The sequence below is a fragment of the Chiloscyllium plagiosum genome, unplaced genomic scaffold (assembly GCF_037043375.1).
Source record: "Chiloscyllium plagiosum isolate Xiang-an unplaced genomic scaffold, Cpla_swu_hap1 HiC_scaffold_11, whole genome shotgun sequence".
Classification (NCBI taxonomy): domain Eukaryota; kingdom Metazoa; phylum Chordata; class Chondrichthyes; order Orectolobiformes; family Hemiscylliidae; genus Chiloscyllium; species Chiloscyllium plagiosum.
Genome location: NW_028270149.1, coordinates 77,681,227 through 77,699,522, shown reverse-complemented (window position 1 = coordinate 77,699,522; position 18,296 = coordinate 77,681,227).

Sequence of the window (18,296 nt, the reverse complement as noted above, 5' to 3'; positions counted from 1 at the left end):
CTCTGTGTGAGCTCCCTTTCATGTTGAAACCCTCTCTATCCAATCCGCCTTTGGTAAAGAATGGGCAGATGGTGATTTAGTGGTGATATCAATATGCCAGTAATCGCAAACCCCAGGCCAATGTCGTGGGAACATGAATTTGAATCCCACTGTAGCAGACAGGTGAAATTTGCTTCAATAAAAGCCTGGAATAAAAAGATGCTGTCTTGGTGATGTAACCACTGTCAGTTATCGTAAGCAGCCATCTGTTTCACTGAGGCCTTTTGGGGAAGGAAAATCTGCTGTCCTCACTTGGTCTGGCCTACATGTTACTTCAGACCCACATCAATGTAGTTGACCCTTAACTGCCTTCTACGCAATTAGAGATAGGCAATCAATCCAGGCCTTACTTACATCCTATGAACAAATACAAGAAACGGAATAACATGATCCATTTGTGGTCAGAAGTCCTTACTGCAGAGTAGCAGGTGAACGGTTACACATTCCACTCTCTTAACCTTCAGACAGAGCCCATTGTTGAAAACCAGGCACTGCATAGGGTCTGACCCAGTGCATGGACTATAGATTAAGTTTGTACATACCAATCAGCAGCCAGCAATATTGATTGATTTCAACTGAAAATTCTGTCAGTCGATTGTAGATTGTTGCCTTTTGTTCATCCTATCTCTCTGTGCTCTGCAGATTGACCACACTGGTCTTTCTATTATTAGATTTCCCTTCCACGGCTCAGAAGATTCTTCACTTGGATAATACTTGCCGCAATTTCTGTATGGGGGAGGATTTGCAGTGTGCCCATTCCTGTTGGAGATGGGTTGGATAAGATTTGAGTACCCGCAGTATCTTGCTGCATTTTGTGCAGCTCCAATCAGTTCACAGCCAGTCCCAGACTCCTCCACTCTGCCAGTATCCTCTGTACACTCCAGGGAACCAGGTAGTGTTGTGAGGAAAGCACATGTTCCAGTCAGTATTCCCTTTTAATAGGTGCAGACCCTGGAAAGGTGGATTTGAAGTAATGCACTGAGCCTGTTGGATAACATAATTTTCAAAAACAATTTAAGGAGAAGGAGAATGGCATTCCCAAGATTGGTAGAGATATCCCTCTTTAGTGACACTGCCCTCCCCCTGGATACACTACATACAATACCAGGAAGTCAGTGGGGAGCAGGAAGCCTTTGTGACAGAACATCCATTGGAAATAGGTATATGTGGCAATGATGGTCAATATCCATATTGTGGCTTCCAGAGTATGGTAACAGTAGACACAAAGACACAATTCAACGAATTATTGGAAGAGATATCTCAGAGTCAGTGGCACATGGTGCTGTTATGGCCTTTGAGAATGTTGACAATTTGTTGCCTTTTGCACCATCTCCACTTATTCCTCACGCTCCTCATGAAAAATGTCAAGAAATACAAAGTGCTGAGGGAACACTCAGAGAGGTCCTACTTTCCTCCTGACTGGTCCCACCCCCCATCTCTGATAAACCATTGGCTGCTCAATCCCTGAGGCCTCAGGTGTTAGGGTGACAGGATCAACAACTCACTGTGAAAGAAAGACCATCACTTCTTACTGTCTGCCACAGCTCCGATACTGTCAGTGTATGAATGCTTGAGTCCGGATGTGAATATGGTGAGTCACTGGGCATGAGTACACTGCAATTATGCGCAATCCCATGCCCCCAGTCTCTCTGAGGATGAGGTTGCAGACCAGATTTTGTTTTGCAGGGGACCTCAGAAGTGAAACAGAAATATGTGATGCTGATACAAACTGAGAGTTTGGTGCTTTGGCAGACCAGTCAGATCTGCTACAGATAGGCTAGCAGCATTGAACAGTCTGCTCCCTCTGTGATACAGGACAATATGAGAAGTTTAGGGCTCAGGAAGGTGGAAGATCCACCTTGAAACATTAACTCTGTTTTTCTGTCTCCACAGATACTGCCCGAGTTTCTCTAGCTAATTCCCTTTTTATTTCATTTTCCAGCATTGGCAGTTTTCTGTTTTGAGTGTTTCAGCTGTGGCTTGGATGGTAGCCTTCTTACCTCTGCACCACAAGGTCCAGGGTTGGAGGTCTACTCCAGGCCTTAAATGTATTCACAACGAAAACCTAAAGCAAACAATCTAATGCACTACTGAAGGAATACTGCAATATTGGAGTTGCGGGCTAATTTGTAATTTAAAAATCTATGTTTTGCAGATCAGATCAGAGAAACAAGGATTTTAACAGGAAAACTGTTCAGAGGAATGAGAATGAAGAAAGAAATATCGCTAAATTAATCATGGCTTCAATTTATATCATATTTGCTACTATTATTATTAATAGTGGTACACTGTTAATTCCCCAAAATAGGGCATGGTGGTGGGTCCTGGAAGTGGAAAGTTGGACAGTCTAATTGACACATTAGAATCCTGTTGTTTCTGCCATTTACTGGACTCAGGGAAGCCCCCTCATTGAAAATATGGATATATTTCAAAGCACCATTGTGCAATGTATCCTTATGTACCTAGACCGGTGGCTGTGATCACTTAGATTCACGCACTGCTCTGACTGAGCATAAGCTGGTGGTTGGTACATAACTTTTGTGACTCATAGCTATGTAAACAGGGTGACTTTGAGTTCCCTTTCATCTCCCATGTTGTCAATTACTTACAAGGAAATATGTAGACAGGGTCCAGGCAGGTGGAATGGAAGTTTTATTGCACTATTGTTCAGCAAGTGAGAAAAGACTCACTGTTCATGTGGTGTCAGAAATCGTCAATATTGATCACTAGACCATTAAATGGGTTTTTTCTGTCCGTGACCTTTGAAATCAGCCCATGTGAAAGTGGGGGCAGGGGTGGCAATAGTGTAGAATGATGGGGAACAGGGGAATTAGGGAAAGCACTTTCATTGAGGTGCCTTGCAACTGTAAATGTACTTTCACAACAAAGATGTGCTCTAAAACTAATCCACAGTAGATTTACTTGTAAACAATGCTAATTCTTCTGTTACAATTTGATTTCTCAATGTTTTTGACACCCCATACCCATGGTCCCCAGTAGATTTCCACCTCCTCTTGCTGGAACTCAGTGGGACATTTTGTGAACTTACAATTTCACTGAGAAACCCAGCAACGTGGAAACTGTTTTAAGTTAAGGACCACGCATTCTGTTTATTGTTCAGGAGCAGGACAGACCTTAAGTAAAGTTTTGCACTTGAGCAAAACATGCTATTAGTTCTTGCTTCAGCTGGATTTATACAGTACCTAATTTGTAATTAGTTGGCAGAGGTGCAGCCTGTCCTAGCAGTATATATCCATCTATTGACGAAGCTTGGACAGTATGAGTAGTTTTGTACTTTTAACAGTAAGCCGATCAATAGTGTTTGAGAATTATTGATCACTTTGGTCATGCTACTGCCAAGGTCATGTCATGCTTATTTAAGTTCATGGAAGTGATATTTTCACCAGGAATGAGAAAAAGAATGTAAAATGCACCCCAACCCTTAGCCTGGAACTGTTACACACCCACCTGAAGAACACAATGGACCTTGAAGATCGAATCCCACAGGACAGTCACATGATGCTCCATTCCTGAATGAATAAAATAAGACAAAGCCTTGTGTAAAGGATAGAAGAATAGGTAGCTGCGTTTCCAAACGATTTTGGAGTCTTAGCATGGATATTGATTTAAGTCATGCCATTTTCAACTGTGGAGAACCACCTGGATTCCCAGTCTTTCAAGATCAATCAGGCTGACATAGGTCATAATCTGCTTCAAGTGCATGGATGTGTACTTTTGCAAGGCATCTGCATAAAATGCACCCTCACAGTCAATTTGCAAAGTTTCCATTCCATAAAATCTGTAGCAAAAAATAAACAATAATCCAAGGCCAAAGGAAGAAGTGTAGAGAATGATAGAAATTGTAAGTGCTCAAGTGATAGACCGATGGCATGTGCTGAAAATGGATCTGCACTCGAGGATATTTAAGGAGATATCTAACACAAGCTGCTTGTTCCATTCAGCGTATGACTATCTGTGAGGATTTGGCAGAGTGCTAAAATTAATTGCTGCTACATTATTCCACAAACAAAGCTACATTTTCTCATTGATTCCCAGACATGAGTTTGCAAGAGAAATATGGAAATGTTTGGAAAATGCACTAATTCTTTTCTGAATAGAGAGGAATATCAGCCAAAGTTAACATCATAATGGTTGTTAAACGATAACCTAACCTCATCCCTGGAACATTCTCAATAACAAGCACACTGGCATCAGACTCCTATTTGTTGACTTTAGCTCTGCCTTCCACACCATAATTCAAACAAAACCTATCTCCAAATTCAGACAGGACTCTGCCCCTTGCTCCCCCCTCTGCAACTGGATCATTGACATTCTGACCTGCAAACCGCAATTAGCAAGGATAGGTGACAAGACCTCCTCCCCCTCTCTGTATCAAAGGTGCTGATCTGGAGGCAGGGTCGGGAGCTTCAAGTTCCAAGGAGTAAATATCGCCTACAAAGTACCCTGGTCCATCCATGTCAATCTTCAGTCAAGAAAACACACTAACATATCTACTTGCTCAGAAGGCTAAGGAAATTCAGCAATTTCTATAGATGCACCATAGATAGAATCCTATCTGGATGCATCACAGCTTAGTACGGCAACTGCTCTGCCCAAGACTACAAGAAATTACAGGCCCAGTCCATCACAAAAACCAGCCTTCCATCCATTGACTCCATCTGCACTTACCACTCTCTCGGGAAAGCAGCCAACATAATCAATGACCGCTCCCACCCTGGTTATACGCTCTTCCACCCTCTTCCATTGGGCAGAAGATACAAAAGTTTGAAACATGTCCCGGCAGATTTAAGAACGCCTTTATCCCTGCTGTTAGCAGATTAATGAATAGATCTCTCATATATTAGAGTTGATCTTTCTCTGCACCTTCTCCATAGCTGTAACACTGTATTCTGCATTCTGTTCTATTACCCTGATGTACTTACGCAAAGTAGGATTTGTCTGGTTAGCACACAATACAGTATCTTCCACTGTATCTCAGTACTGTGACAATAATAAATCAAATGAAATCAAATTAAAATCAAAGATGCGGCAATACAGAAAAATCTGGGATCCTTGTATGTGAGCCACAAAATGTTTGCACGTGGGCACACCAAGTGATTAGGAAGCGAAATGGAATGTTGATTAGTTCAATAGCAACAATATAGAAGGCTCCGAGAGTGAAAGAAACAGACAAATGTTTGGATGGTCTCATCTCTGCTTCCAGTGAGTGAGGTCTATCAGCACAAAAGTATTCACCAGAAGTCTACAATGAGGGCTGATGTTAGAAATGGCAAAGTGCAGATGGAGTTGGGGAAGCTGATCTCAGCTTGAGACCAACCGCATTGTTGGAATTTTGCTTTAAAAAAATGGACACACATTGGCATGTATTTTCCAGTTGTAATGACAAAGAGCTGTTAATGTTCATTTCCACTACTGTTCTGAAACTGACAGTAACCTCTGGGTCTGCATTTGTGCTGTCATTCAATGCATTCCCAAAGGCTGTGTGTTTAGGTGAGGTACCCCAGACCCTCAACCACTCCATCCCCGTCCCAGTCTACAATCAATGAGAAACAGGTGAAATTTTCCACTTTGATTGTCTTAATAACACAGTAAAGAAATCTTGCAGATCTGACCCTGATTTTGTAATTAAACCTGCCGTTAAGGGTGGGGCTATTAATGTCTGGTGGGCTGACTTCTACATTACAGAGGCTGAGTGACAGCTGTCAGAAGCCTCCTATCTCCCTAAGATTATGACCCCACCATAAAACATCAAGTCATTGTGTCCACTACGGTCACTAACCTCAATTTATCTCGTGATCTCTCCACCCACACCCAACTCAACTGCTTCCAACCTCGTAGTCCCCTAAATCCGCACAGCTCGTTTCTACCTCCTTCCCAAAATCCACAAACAGGACTGCTGAACTCATCTCCTCCTAATTTGACTCGATTTCTTTCTCCCCTTGTCCAGTATCTGTTCACTTACATCTGTGATTCCTCTGACACTTCATGCCAGTTTCTGAATTTCCAGTTTGCAGATTCCAGCTACCTCCCCTGTTCCATGGACGTGCAATCCCTGTACACGTCCATCCCGCCCGCCCCCAGGATGGTTCAGGGCTCTCCGCTTCTTCCTGGATCAAAGGCCTGAACCATCCCCACCCCCCCCCCCCACCCCCCCCTCACCACCTTCCTCCACCTGACCCAGCACGTCCTCACCCTAAACAACTTCTCTTTTAACTTCTCTCTATTTATTCAGGTCAGAGGGGTGGCCATGGGTAGCTGTATGGGCCCTAGTTATGCCTGTCTCTTTGTAAGCTACAGTCCTATTCCATCCCTGCCCACAACTGTTTCTCTGGTACCACTGATGCTGCTACCCTCTCTTATCAAGAGTTGGAAATGTTTATTGGTTTTGCTTCCAATCTGCACCATGCTCTGACTTTCACCTGGTCCATCTCTGACCCCTCTCTTCCTTTCCTCGATATTTCTGTTTCGAGTTCTGGAGATAGACCAGCCACCCACAATATCCACTACGAACCTGCTGACTTCCACAGTTACCTTGACTATGCATCTTCACACTCTGCTTCCTGTGAAACTCTACTCCATTCTTCCAGTTCCTCCATCTCCGTTGCATCTGTTCTGCTGATGTCAATGTCGGCAGAAATGGCCACTTTCTTCTTCAACACAGGATTCCTCAGCACTGTAATTGACAGGGCCCTCAGCTGGGTCTGACCCAACTCCTGCACTTCAGCCCTCACCTCCTCTTCTCTTCCGTCCCACAATAGCAATAGAGTCCCCCTTGTGCTCACCTACCATCCCATCAGCATCCACACCATTTCTACAACCTCCAGTAGGATGCCACCACCAGATACCTATTCCCCTCCCATGCCTTGCCAGCCTTCCACAAGGACTGTTCCCTTATCCTGATGACAGCACTGTTGTTGGACAGCTAGAGATCCCTTTAACTTTCCACTATATTCGAACTGCCATTTGGAGAAAAGGAAGTCCACGCCGCAGTGATCACTAACTCCTTTTTGGCAGCTGTCTTTGATGTTGTTGACAAATGGCTTAGGTGCTGACAAAGAAACTTGGCCCAGTATTTATTCCTGACATGCAATGCTTGGCTCTTTCTCTGCCTTCACAGATAGCTATCGGCAGCTATCAGGAGTCTTGAATTCTACTCTGTCGCATTTATCTTGAACTAATTCTCTCTTGACTGGAAGTGTTCACCATAGCTGCAGCAGCACCTAATTTCAGCAGTGCCTCACGCAGACGTTGACCATTTTCCATTGATACAGAACCTTTCTTAGTTAAGGATGTCCAGTCTGTTTTGCAACCACTGTTATAATGTAGTTAACAAAGCAGCCAATTTGTGCACATCAAGGTCACAAAAACAGCCACAAACGGGTAATTTGTTGACTGAAGTTCAGCAGGCGATAGGAAAGGCAAATCGAATGCTCGCCTTTATTTCAAAGGAAATGGAATATACAAATAAGGTTAGGCACTAGCAGATCACAGCTGGAATATTGTGAACAATTTTGGAATAATAACAAAAGGTTATATGGGTGTTGGAGGTAGCCGAGAGAAGATTCATGGAGGAACTGTCTTATGAAGTGGAATTGAGTTGCTTGGGCCTGTAACCATTGGAGTTTAGAAGAATGAGAGGCAACCTTATTGAAACATACGAGCTTCTTCCGGGACTTGTCAGCACAGATGCAGAGAGGTTGTTTTCCCTTGTGTGAGAGACTAGGGCCAGAGGGGATAATCCCAGAATAAGGTGTCACATATTTAAGACAGAGATGAGGAACAATTTTTTCTCTTGGAGGGTCGTGAATCTGTGGAACTCTTTCCTACAGAGGGCTGTCAAGCCTGGGTTGTGAAGTATATTCGAGGCTCAGTAAGGGCATCAAGGGGTATGGGGAAGAGGTAGGAAAATGGAATTGGAGATTATCAATCTGCCATGATCTCATTAATGGCAGAGCAGAGTATTGCTGAACGGCCTACTTCTGTTCTGACATCCTCCGATCTTAAATTGTCCAGGACACTGGGGAAGAACTCCCTTGCTCTTCATCAAATCTTTCATGTCAGTCTGAGATGATCTAGATTTAACCTCTCATTAAAGGTACAATGCTGCTGTCAATTCAACATAAAAGGATTCTGCACAGCATGTTTCTGAAAAATAGAGAGACTAGCATTTATATTGCCCTTTTTACAACCACTGGAAATCTAAAAGCAATTTACAGCCAATGTAGTACTGAAGTGTACTCATTGTAATGGAGGAGATAAAATCCCATGTGACTTGAACTCCAAGGTGGAACATTTCCGGGCGGCATGGTGGCACAGTGGTTAGCACTGCTGCCTCACAGCGCCAGAGACCCGGGTTCAATTCCCGCCTCAGGCGACTGACTGTGTGGGGTTTGCACGTTCTCCCCGTGTCTGCGTGGGTTTTCTCTGGGTGCTCCGGTTTCCTCCCACAGTCACAAAGATGTGCAGGTCAGGTGAATTGACCATACTAAATTGCCCGTAGTGTTAGGTAAGGGGTACATGTAGGGGTATGGGTGGGTTGCGCTTCGGCGGGCCGGTGTGGACTTGTTGGGCTGAAGGGCCTGTTTCCACACTGTGAGTAATCTAATCTAATCTAATTTCCCTTAGCTTACAATCTTTGGGGGTACAATGATGATTTGGGACAATGGGCCCGTCTCCCACTGTGGGGGAAATTGTGACTGAGCTGCAACTTCCCCTGAATTTGGGACCAAGGGATCACTTGTGTTCAAATGAATGATGATAGGCATGCTCTCGGGACTAATGGCCAATAGGAGCACTGCCATCTTGGATAGATGCATTTCAAGTAGGAAAGAGAAAGGGTACCTCCATTTCTCTAGATTGTTAACATTTTAAATGTCAAAATGCCCTCAGTATCTCCTCCACCCTTCTGGAGAGGGAACCTACCTCTCTGCTGTGGACTCCCACACCCCCATTCTATTCAAGGGCAAATTACAGGGACAGGGTATTGGCGCATTGGTGGTTTGGCCATTTGTGTGGATTTCTGCATCTACACACCTCTGGTGAATATTTTCAGGTGGAGCTAGAAATCTTGCCCCACAATTTCCTGGCTTTTAAATGAGTGTGCTGCCCATCCATGTGTTGGGCAGGACTGAACCAGAATATGGAGCAGTGCAGTTTGTAGATGCAAGACATTTTTTTCTGCTGTTCTTGTGCACAGTGCTCATATACCTCTCTCTCTCCAAAGGAATTTCAAACACTTTATGTATTCTCCACACCCTCGTCTGTGAGGGAGCATCTGTGGAGTTTGGAGAAGAAAGGGATTTGGCAGAATAGAATCAAATTTTCTTCCATTTGAGCTTTATATTCACAATAAAATTTTACTTCACGAACTTTGGTTGCTTCTTTCACCTCCTCCTCCAGCCAAAACAAAACCCTGAACAGTTTCATGTAATCGGCTTTCCTTTGCTGGCTTGGATCAAGTTAACCATGATCCCTTGGAGGCCTTAAAAGGTGGCCTGTTGGCCTGAGTAGATGCAAGATTCTCTGTGCTGGAAAAGGCAGGCCCAAGGCGCACCACATACTGTGTTTCAGGTTTCAATCACATCAACATAGCCACTTGAGGTGCCTGCTTAGTTACAGGCCACTGCACCATTTGTGGTACTGTAGCGATTGAAATGAAGTCAGCAAGGTGGACCTCATCGAATATGAGGTCTTGATTGGGGCTGTTAATCTAGTCCAATCAGGGAGCCTTGGCTGACAGATATAAACAATAGTTCTAGTCCCTACCCTCCCCCTCACTGTTTTGATAGTTCCTACCCTCCCCCTCACTGTTTTGATCACACAGCACTGCCCTTTGATGTGAAGGGCAGTGTTTGTCACTGGCCACCCGGGTGTTTTCCTATCTTCCTGGTGGTGGAAATTGAATAAAGATTGGTGCACTTTGTGTCTTTCACTGTGTCTCACACCTGCACACACACACCATGGGTGCTAGAAAAAAGAAAAAAAAAAGAAAAGAAAAAAAAATAAATGGGACATTAGGTGGGTAGGGGCGGGCTGCCTTAGAGTGGTCGGAAGGTGGGAGGGGCGGGGGCTTTCTGGGTCTGTATTGTAAAAAAAAAGAAAAAAGAAAAAAAAACAATAGTTCTTTTACCAGGACCTGATCACTGTTTGGAACATGGTGGAATCGCGTCGCGCCTACCCTCCGGCTGGAGTAGCGGCTGTCGTCAGGGAGCCGGTGCTCAGGAATCCGCACCTCCGTACTCACAGGTTCGAGTGGCTGTCGGAGGGGAGGGCCGTGGCGGCGAGGGTGACCAGGGTCGGGGACGTGCTGGGTGCCGGGGGCCTGGGCTGGACGCTGCCGCAGGACATAGCAGGCAGGGCAGCGGTAGACGTCCGGTACGTGGCCACCACAATCCGACGCCTTAAAACGGCGGTGCTCGGACCCGACGTAGTGCACCAGTTGGAGGACGCTCAGGTGTGCGGTGGGATCCCGTCCGCGCTCACCCCTGCCCGGACGGAATTTCACATTGGCCCCAAGGTCACGTACTTCCCGCGGGAGCCTGTGCCCCATGACCTGAGCCACCTCCGAAATTTTAATTTTGTCTCATTTAGGGATATAAAAAGGAAAGCCCTATATAGACTGCTGCTGCACACCATCCACCTCTTCTCCCTCATCCACCGTCTGGACACGCCTTGGCGTGCCCATTTGCCACCGGGTGGTGGGGATCCCCAGTGGAGGGCTCTCTACGCGGGAGTCCTCCCCCTTTCTCTCGGGGATCTGGGGTGGAGGGTGCTGCACGCAGCAGTCCCCTGCAACCGCAGGTTGCGGTGGTTCACGGACTCCCAGCCCAACTGCTTGTTCTGTGGCGCTGTGGAGTCCGTGGACCACGTGTATATTGGGTGTGGGCGTTTGCACTCCCTTTTTGATTTTCTTAAAAACCTTCTCCTCTGTTTTTGGCTGCACTTCAGTCCCACGCTCCTGATCTTTGGGCACCCGGTACGGAGGAAGGAGGGCAGGTCTGAAGACCTCCTCGTGGGTCTGCTCCTGGGCCTGGCCAAACTGGCCATTAACAGGTCGAGGCAGCGGGTCGTGGAGGGGGTCGTTAGGGCCGACTGCCTGCCCCTCTTCCGCGGTTACGTTAGGGCCCGGGTGTCCTTGGAGAAGGAGCACGCGGTGTCGACCAACACCCTGGAGTTGTTCAGGGAGAGGTGGGCGCCGCAGGGAATGGAGTGCATCATTTCTCCCTCCAACTCTATTTTGATTTAGTCCCTACCCTCCCCCTCACTGTTTTGATCACACAGCACTGCCCTTTGATGTGAAGGGCAGTGTTTGTCACTGGCCACCTGGGTGTTTTCCTATCTTCCTGGTGGTGGAAATTGAATGAAGATTCGTGCACTTTGTGTCTTTCACTGTGTCTCACACCTGCACAAAAAAAAGGAAAAAAAAGAAAAAAAAAGAAAAGAAAAAAAAAACTAAACAATAGTTCTTTTACCAGGACCTGATCACTGTTTGGAACATGGTGGAATCGCGTCGCGCCTACCCTCCGGCTGGAGTAGCGGCTGTCATCAGGGAGCCGTTGCTCAGGAATCCGCACCTCCATACTCACAGGTTCGAGTGGCTGTCGGAGGGGAGGGCCGCGGCGGCGAGGGTGACCAGGGTCGGGGACGTGCTGGGTGCCGGGGGCCTGGGCTGGACGCTGCCGCAGGACATAGCAGGCAGGGCAGCGGTAGACGTCCAGTACGTGGCCACCGCCATCCGACGCCTTAAAACAGCGGTGCTCGGACCCGACGTCGTGCACCAGTTGGAGGACGCTCAGGTGTGCAGTGGGATCCCGTCCGCGCTCACCCAGCCTGGACGGAATTTCACATTGGCCCTCCCCTCCGTACTTCCCGTGGGAGCCTGTGCCCGTGCCCCACAACCTGAGCCGCCTCCGAAATTTTAATTTTGTCTCATTCAGGGATATAAAAAGGAAAGCCCTGTATAGACTGCTGCTGCACACCGTCCACCTCTTCTCCCTCATCCACCGTCCGGACACGCCTTGGCGTGCCCATTTGCCACCGGGTGGTGGGGATCCCCAGTGGAGGGCTCTCTACGCGGGAGTCCTCCCCCTTTCTCTCGGGGATCTGGGGTGGAGCGTGCTGCACGCAGCAGTCCCCTGCAACTACAGATCGCGGTGGTTCACGGACTCCCAGCCCAACTGCTTGTTCTGTGGCGCTGTGGAGTCCGTGGACCACGTATATATTGAGTGTGGGCGTTTGCACTCCCTTTTTGATTTCCTTAAAAACCTTCTCCTCTGTTTTTGGCTGCACTTCAGTCCCACGCTCCTGATCTTTGGGCACCCGGTACGGAGGAAGGAGGGCAGGTCTGAAGACCTCCTCGTGGGTCTGCTCCTGGGCCTGGCCAAACTGGCCATCAACAGGTTCAGGCAGCGGGCCGTGGAGGGGGTCGTTAGGGCTGACTGCCTGCCCCTCTTCCGCGGTTACGTTAGGGCCCGGGTGTCCTTGGAGAAGGAGCACGCGGTGTCCACCAACACCCTGGAGTTGTTCAGGGAGAGGTGGGCGCCGCAGGGAGTGGAGTCCATCATTTCTCCCTCCAACTCTATTTTGATTTAGTCCCTACCCTCCCCTTCACTGTTTTGATCACACAGCACTGCCCCTTGATGTGAAGGGCAGTGTTTGTCACTGGTCACCCAGGTGTTTTCCTATCTTCCTGGTGGTGGAAATTGAATAAAGATTCGTGCATTTTGTGTCTTTCATTGTGTCTCACACCTGCACACACACACACCATGGGTGCTAAAAGAATAATAATAAAAAAACATAAAAAAAAAGAAAAATAAAAGATAAACAATAGTGTCAGAGGTTCTGCTCACTCTAGAGCTGGCTCTGAGGGAGCTGGATTAGGGTCAAGGACTCTCCACATGTAAATAAAGAGTGGCTTGCTGATGGGACACCAACCCCTGTGGAGTTATTTCAAATACCCTTAATTAGGCCTTAGAAGGGAGAGGATTACTGCAAGGGGGCTAAATGATTACAAGAATAGAATGGTTGTTGGGGATGAGGCAGCAACTCTGAGGAGGGATGCAATGATTGGTTGTGACAGCAGCCTATGGTTTTCACCTCCATCAAGAAAAAAGCTCCTGCACATCCCAACTCTGCCTTCAGTTACCTTGTTGGTATCGATCTCTTGTGATCATTGTTCAGCTAATTGGAGGTCTAATTATGGAGTTATACAGAAACAGACCTTTCAGTCCAACTTGTCCATGACACTCAAATATCCTAAATTAATCTAGTCCCATTTGGGGTGGCATGGTGGCGAAGTGATTAGCACAGCTGCCTCACAGTGCCAGGGACCTGGCTTCGATTCCAGCCTCAGGCAACTCTCTATGTGGAGTTTACACATTCTCCCTCTCTCTGCGTAGGTCTCCTCCCATAATCCAAAGATGTGCAGGTTAGGTGTATTGGCCATGCTTAATTGCCCAAAGTGTTCAGGGATGTGTAGGTTAGGTGCATTAGTCAGGGGTAAATATAAAATAGTAGTGGAATAGGTCTGGGTGGGATACTCTTCTGAGGGTTGGCATGGATTTGCTGGGCCGAAGGGCCTGCTCCCATATTGTAGGGATTCTACATCTTCCATTTGCCAACATTCGGCTCATATCCCTTCTCTTCGTCGTACATGTTCTCGCATCAGTTCCATTCAGACACAATTGGTTGAATGAAGCAGGCATAAAACAGGCTGTAGGCCCTTTATTTTCATTTTTTTAAAAAGCCTAATGTCTTTCTAGTCTGGTCTAGGTGTCACTTTTGATGCCTATTCCAATTGTTAGGTTCTATGTTTCCAGTTGAGAATATGCACAACACCGCCATAATGGATGCCCTTTGCTCCTGTTTATTTACTCCTATTCAATGAGACCAGCATTATCACGGTTCTAGACCAGGATTTGTTAACATTTTGTCAAATTATGATCAGCCAATTTTAGCTGTTTAGGGAATGTCTTAGCTTTCCTTGATGAATGCAGGCATTACGATAAAATGGCTTGATGTTCTGTTTTCTATACAGCAGCTGTGTGTTTTTTTTTATTGTGATCTATTCTCGCCCATAAATGCTGCTTATTATGCTTCTTAGAGGGATTTTAATAAAACAAACAGAGTTCAGTTAACAAATCAACTCCTGTTGTTGAAATCCCATTGGTACAAGAGCCCTACGGCAAAACTGAAGTCAATCAAATCTTTCTAATCTTGCCAGATGTCAAATTGAAGAAAACAAAAATGTTTCCAGGGAATAATTCACATAAAACTTATCTGGGCTATAAATTTAAATGATTACTAACCAAGTGTGAGGTTATTAGAGAGAAGTTAATGTAATGGGCCTAAAATTGCTTAAAGCTTCACTAACTAATGTACTGTGCACATTCTCCCAGCACCTCACTTTTACACAGTTGCCACTTCACAATGGCAATAGACAAGTGATTTTGTGGTGGCCCGTGCAAAATACTTTAAAGCCTCTTAATGGTGACTCTGAATCATAGTGAAAAATAAATATCCCATAAGTGGGAACAACCCTGCTCAGAACATTAAAGTCTGGCAAGAGGTGATTCTTCAAGGGTGCCTGTAGTATGCACCCCAGCACAAAGCTGATGCTGATTGTAAACAGTGTCTTAACCAGTGTCTCTCTGGACCTGGGTAAGCTAGGATCCACTTTTCAATCCATGAACATGCATTCCCTTCATAAATAGATCTAATCAGTCAGCAGAGACTTTATTGCAAAATTGTAGAGCCTGTTTTGAATATATATTTCAGATTCAAAGCATGGACGATGAGTTTTGAAGTCCTCATTACAAGTGAGACACATTTCATTTGATAGGTAATAAGGTACTGAGGCAGTCCCAGGCACGATCTGGAACAAGTGGTTTGAACCAAGATGTTTGAAAGTTGGATTCTCAGAGGCGTCCATTCACGGACCTTTACCCTGGCTCCTGATGAGTAGGCAGATCACTTGATCCTAAATCTTCACCAGCTCTGGTCTGCGATAGATTAGCAGAATATGTTTCAGAGCAGCCATAGAGTCATACAGCAGGGAAACAGACCCATTTATCCAACCAGTCCATGCTGACCATAATCCCAAACTATACTAGTCCCACCTACCTGTACTTGACCCACATCCTTTCAAACATTTCTTATTCATGTACTTTACTAAATGCTTTTAAATGTTGTAACTGTACCCATATCCACCACTTTCTCTGGAAGTTCATTCCACACATGAACCACTCTGTGTAAAAAGTTTGCCCCTCATGTCTTTTTAAAAACTTTTACCTCTCATCTGAAAAATATGCCCCCTAGTCTTGAAATCTCCTATCCAAGGATAAAGTCTCTAGCCATTCTCCTTATCTATACCCCTCATGATTCTATAAACCTCTATAAGGTCACCCCTTCTTACGCTCCAGTGAAAGATGTCCCAGCCTATCCAGCCTCTCCTTATAACTCAAACTTTCCATCTCAGTAACGTCCTGGTAAATCTCTTCTGAACCTTTAATAAAATCCTTCCTATAACAGCATGACAAGAACTGGACACAGTACTCCTGAAGAGGCCTCACCAATGTCCTGTACAACCCCAACATAACGTCCCAACTCTTACACTCATAGGTCAGAACAATGGGCAGCACGGTGGCACAGTGGTTAGCACTGCTGCCTCACAGTGCCAGAGACTGGGGTTCAATTCCCGCCTTGGGCGACCGTCTGTGTGGAGTTTGCATACTCTCCCCATGTCTGCGTGGGTTTCCTCCCACAGTCCAAAGATGTGCAGGTTAGGTGAATTGGCCATGGTAAGTTGCCATGGTAAAGTGTCAGGTCAAGGAGTAAATGTAGGGGAATGGGTCTGGGGGGGTTGGTCTTTGGAGGGTTGGTGTGAACTTGTTGAGCTGAAGGGCCTGTTTCCACACTGTAAGTAATCTAATCAATGAATGCAAGCATACTAAACACCTTCTTAACCACCCCGTCTGTATGTGGAGTCTTGTCCATTCTTTGCCTCCCACTCTTGTACTTTTTTCTTCTTTTCATCCAGTCATCTAACTCTGAAGATGACTGTTGGCCCCGGAGAAAGCTGGGAGCTGATTTGATAGAGCGTTAGTATTGAAAATTGTGAGGTGTCTGTACAGAGTGAATAAGGAAAAGCTACCCATGTTGCCCCTGCAGTTTTTAAAGCAGTTCTTTTCTCATTTCAGTCCACAATTTTAAAAACATAAAAATGAAAAGACACAATCTTTACACAGATGTAAGCAGTCTAGTTATATTCTGCCATTTATTACCCGATTCAATAGCTGATATTCCTCTTATCAAATACTGAGAGTTTGACCAATGCCCACACTCCAGTGAATAGCTTATATTTATATTTATGGAGAACTGTGTGGAATCCCAGCTTCATCAATTTTATAATGGTCAGTGCTAATGATATGGTAGTGCTTTTCTCAACAATGCAAGAGATCCCATGACCCTATTTCGAAAGGAAGGAGGAGAGTTCTCCATGGTGACTTGTCCTTATCCCTGGATAAACATTATTCCAACACTAGCTGTTGGATCTTATATGCAAAATGGCTGCTGTATTTTCTATATTGTTAAAAATGACAACCACTTTATTGGGTTTAAGGCTTGGGGACTATCTGAGATAATAAAGGATGCCACATAAATACTAGGTCCTCTCGTACACTTGACAACATGTTACAGAAATTGGCAATATATTCTTCCTAAGGTGTGGTTCTCAATCTGGTGTGATCTAATTAGAGCTTTGACTAGCCAACATTTAATTAGTTTTTAGGAAAACAATTTATCTGTAGTTGTTCACAACATTTTAATGATACACCTGGACTCCCAAGTCTCTGTGAACCTTCACTGTTCCTAACTTCTACCATTACATTTTAGGTTCAAAGCAAATGCTTTCATACTTGTACATATTGAAATCAACTTGCCAATTCACTTAACATATTTATGTCTCTTTATAATTTTATCCAACCAACTACATTGCTTACAATGTCATGTTTTTATTTGTCATCAGCAGCTTAGAAATGTGGCTGCTTGCCCCATCATCAAAGTCATTAATGAAAATGAATGCAGTTAAGGCCCCAGCAAATATCTTTATGGGACTGGACCAGTAGCATCCGGCCAATTAGAGTATCTGCTCATTATTCCAAATCTCTGTCTCCTGACACTCAACCGATTTTACAACCAGGTCAATAATGAGACCTCATTCCATTAGTTCAGAAAATGAGTTAGCAACCTTTCAATGAATTCATTGAATGCCTTCTGGAAGTCCATATGAATAACATTTATAGATATTTCCTTTTAATAATGTCTTCAATCAGATTTCCTACACATTAAAAATCCACACTGAGAGACCTTGTGGTGCAGTGATGGTGTCCCTACCTCTGAGCCTGAAGCCCTGGGTTCAAGTTCCATCTGCTGCAGAAGTGGGTCATAGCATGTCTAAAATGATTGCCTATAAATGTCTAAAATCCATATACTCTGATCAGCTGAAAGTGTTCAGTCAGTTACTCCATTCTCAATTGTCGATTCTGTTCATTTCCTGACAGCGAATATTAGGTTCCTTGGTCCTAAACCCTGATATCCCTCATTACCATGCATAATGAGTGGAAGGACACATGCAATTTCCTAATCCAAATACAGTAAGTGGTTTCTAAATTGAGTGAACCTTGAAAGATTATAGCTAGGGCATAGGGCCGTCCTGTGGTGCAGTGGTAGTGTCCTAATTCCTAGACCAAGAGGCTTGTGTTCAAGTCCCACCTACTCCAGAGATGTGCAATAACAGGTGGATTACCAAAATAGGTTAAATTTTTTAAAAAAAATTATAGCTAGGGCATTGGTAATGTTCTCACCTAATTTATTTAGGTTTCCTGGATTAAACACCTCCAGGCCTAGGGATTTGTCATTCTTTAATGCTGCTATTTAGATTTCATTAATTTTGGTAAGTCCATGTCCGTAATTTGAATTGGTCTCTTGAAATTTCCAAGAAATAATCATCTTCTATGTAAGTGCTGATGATAAATATTTAACAACTCTGTAGTTCATTATTTTCATTTATGATACCCCATTGTCAGTTCTTGATAGGACACCGAACACTTCTTTGCATTGATTTCTATTTGTTTCATCACTATTTTTATGCCTCCCATTCAGCAGGATCTAAACTTACTTTTTTACAGTTGAAACTTTATTGCTGGAACAGCACAGCAGGTCAGGCAGCATCCAGGGAA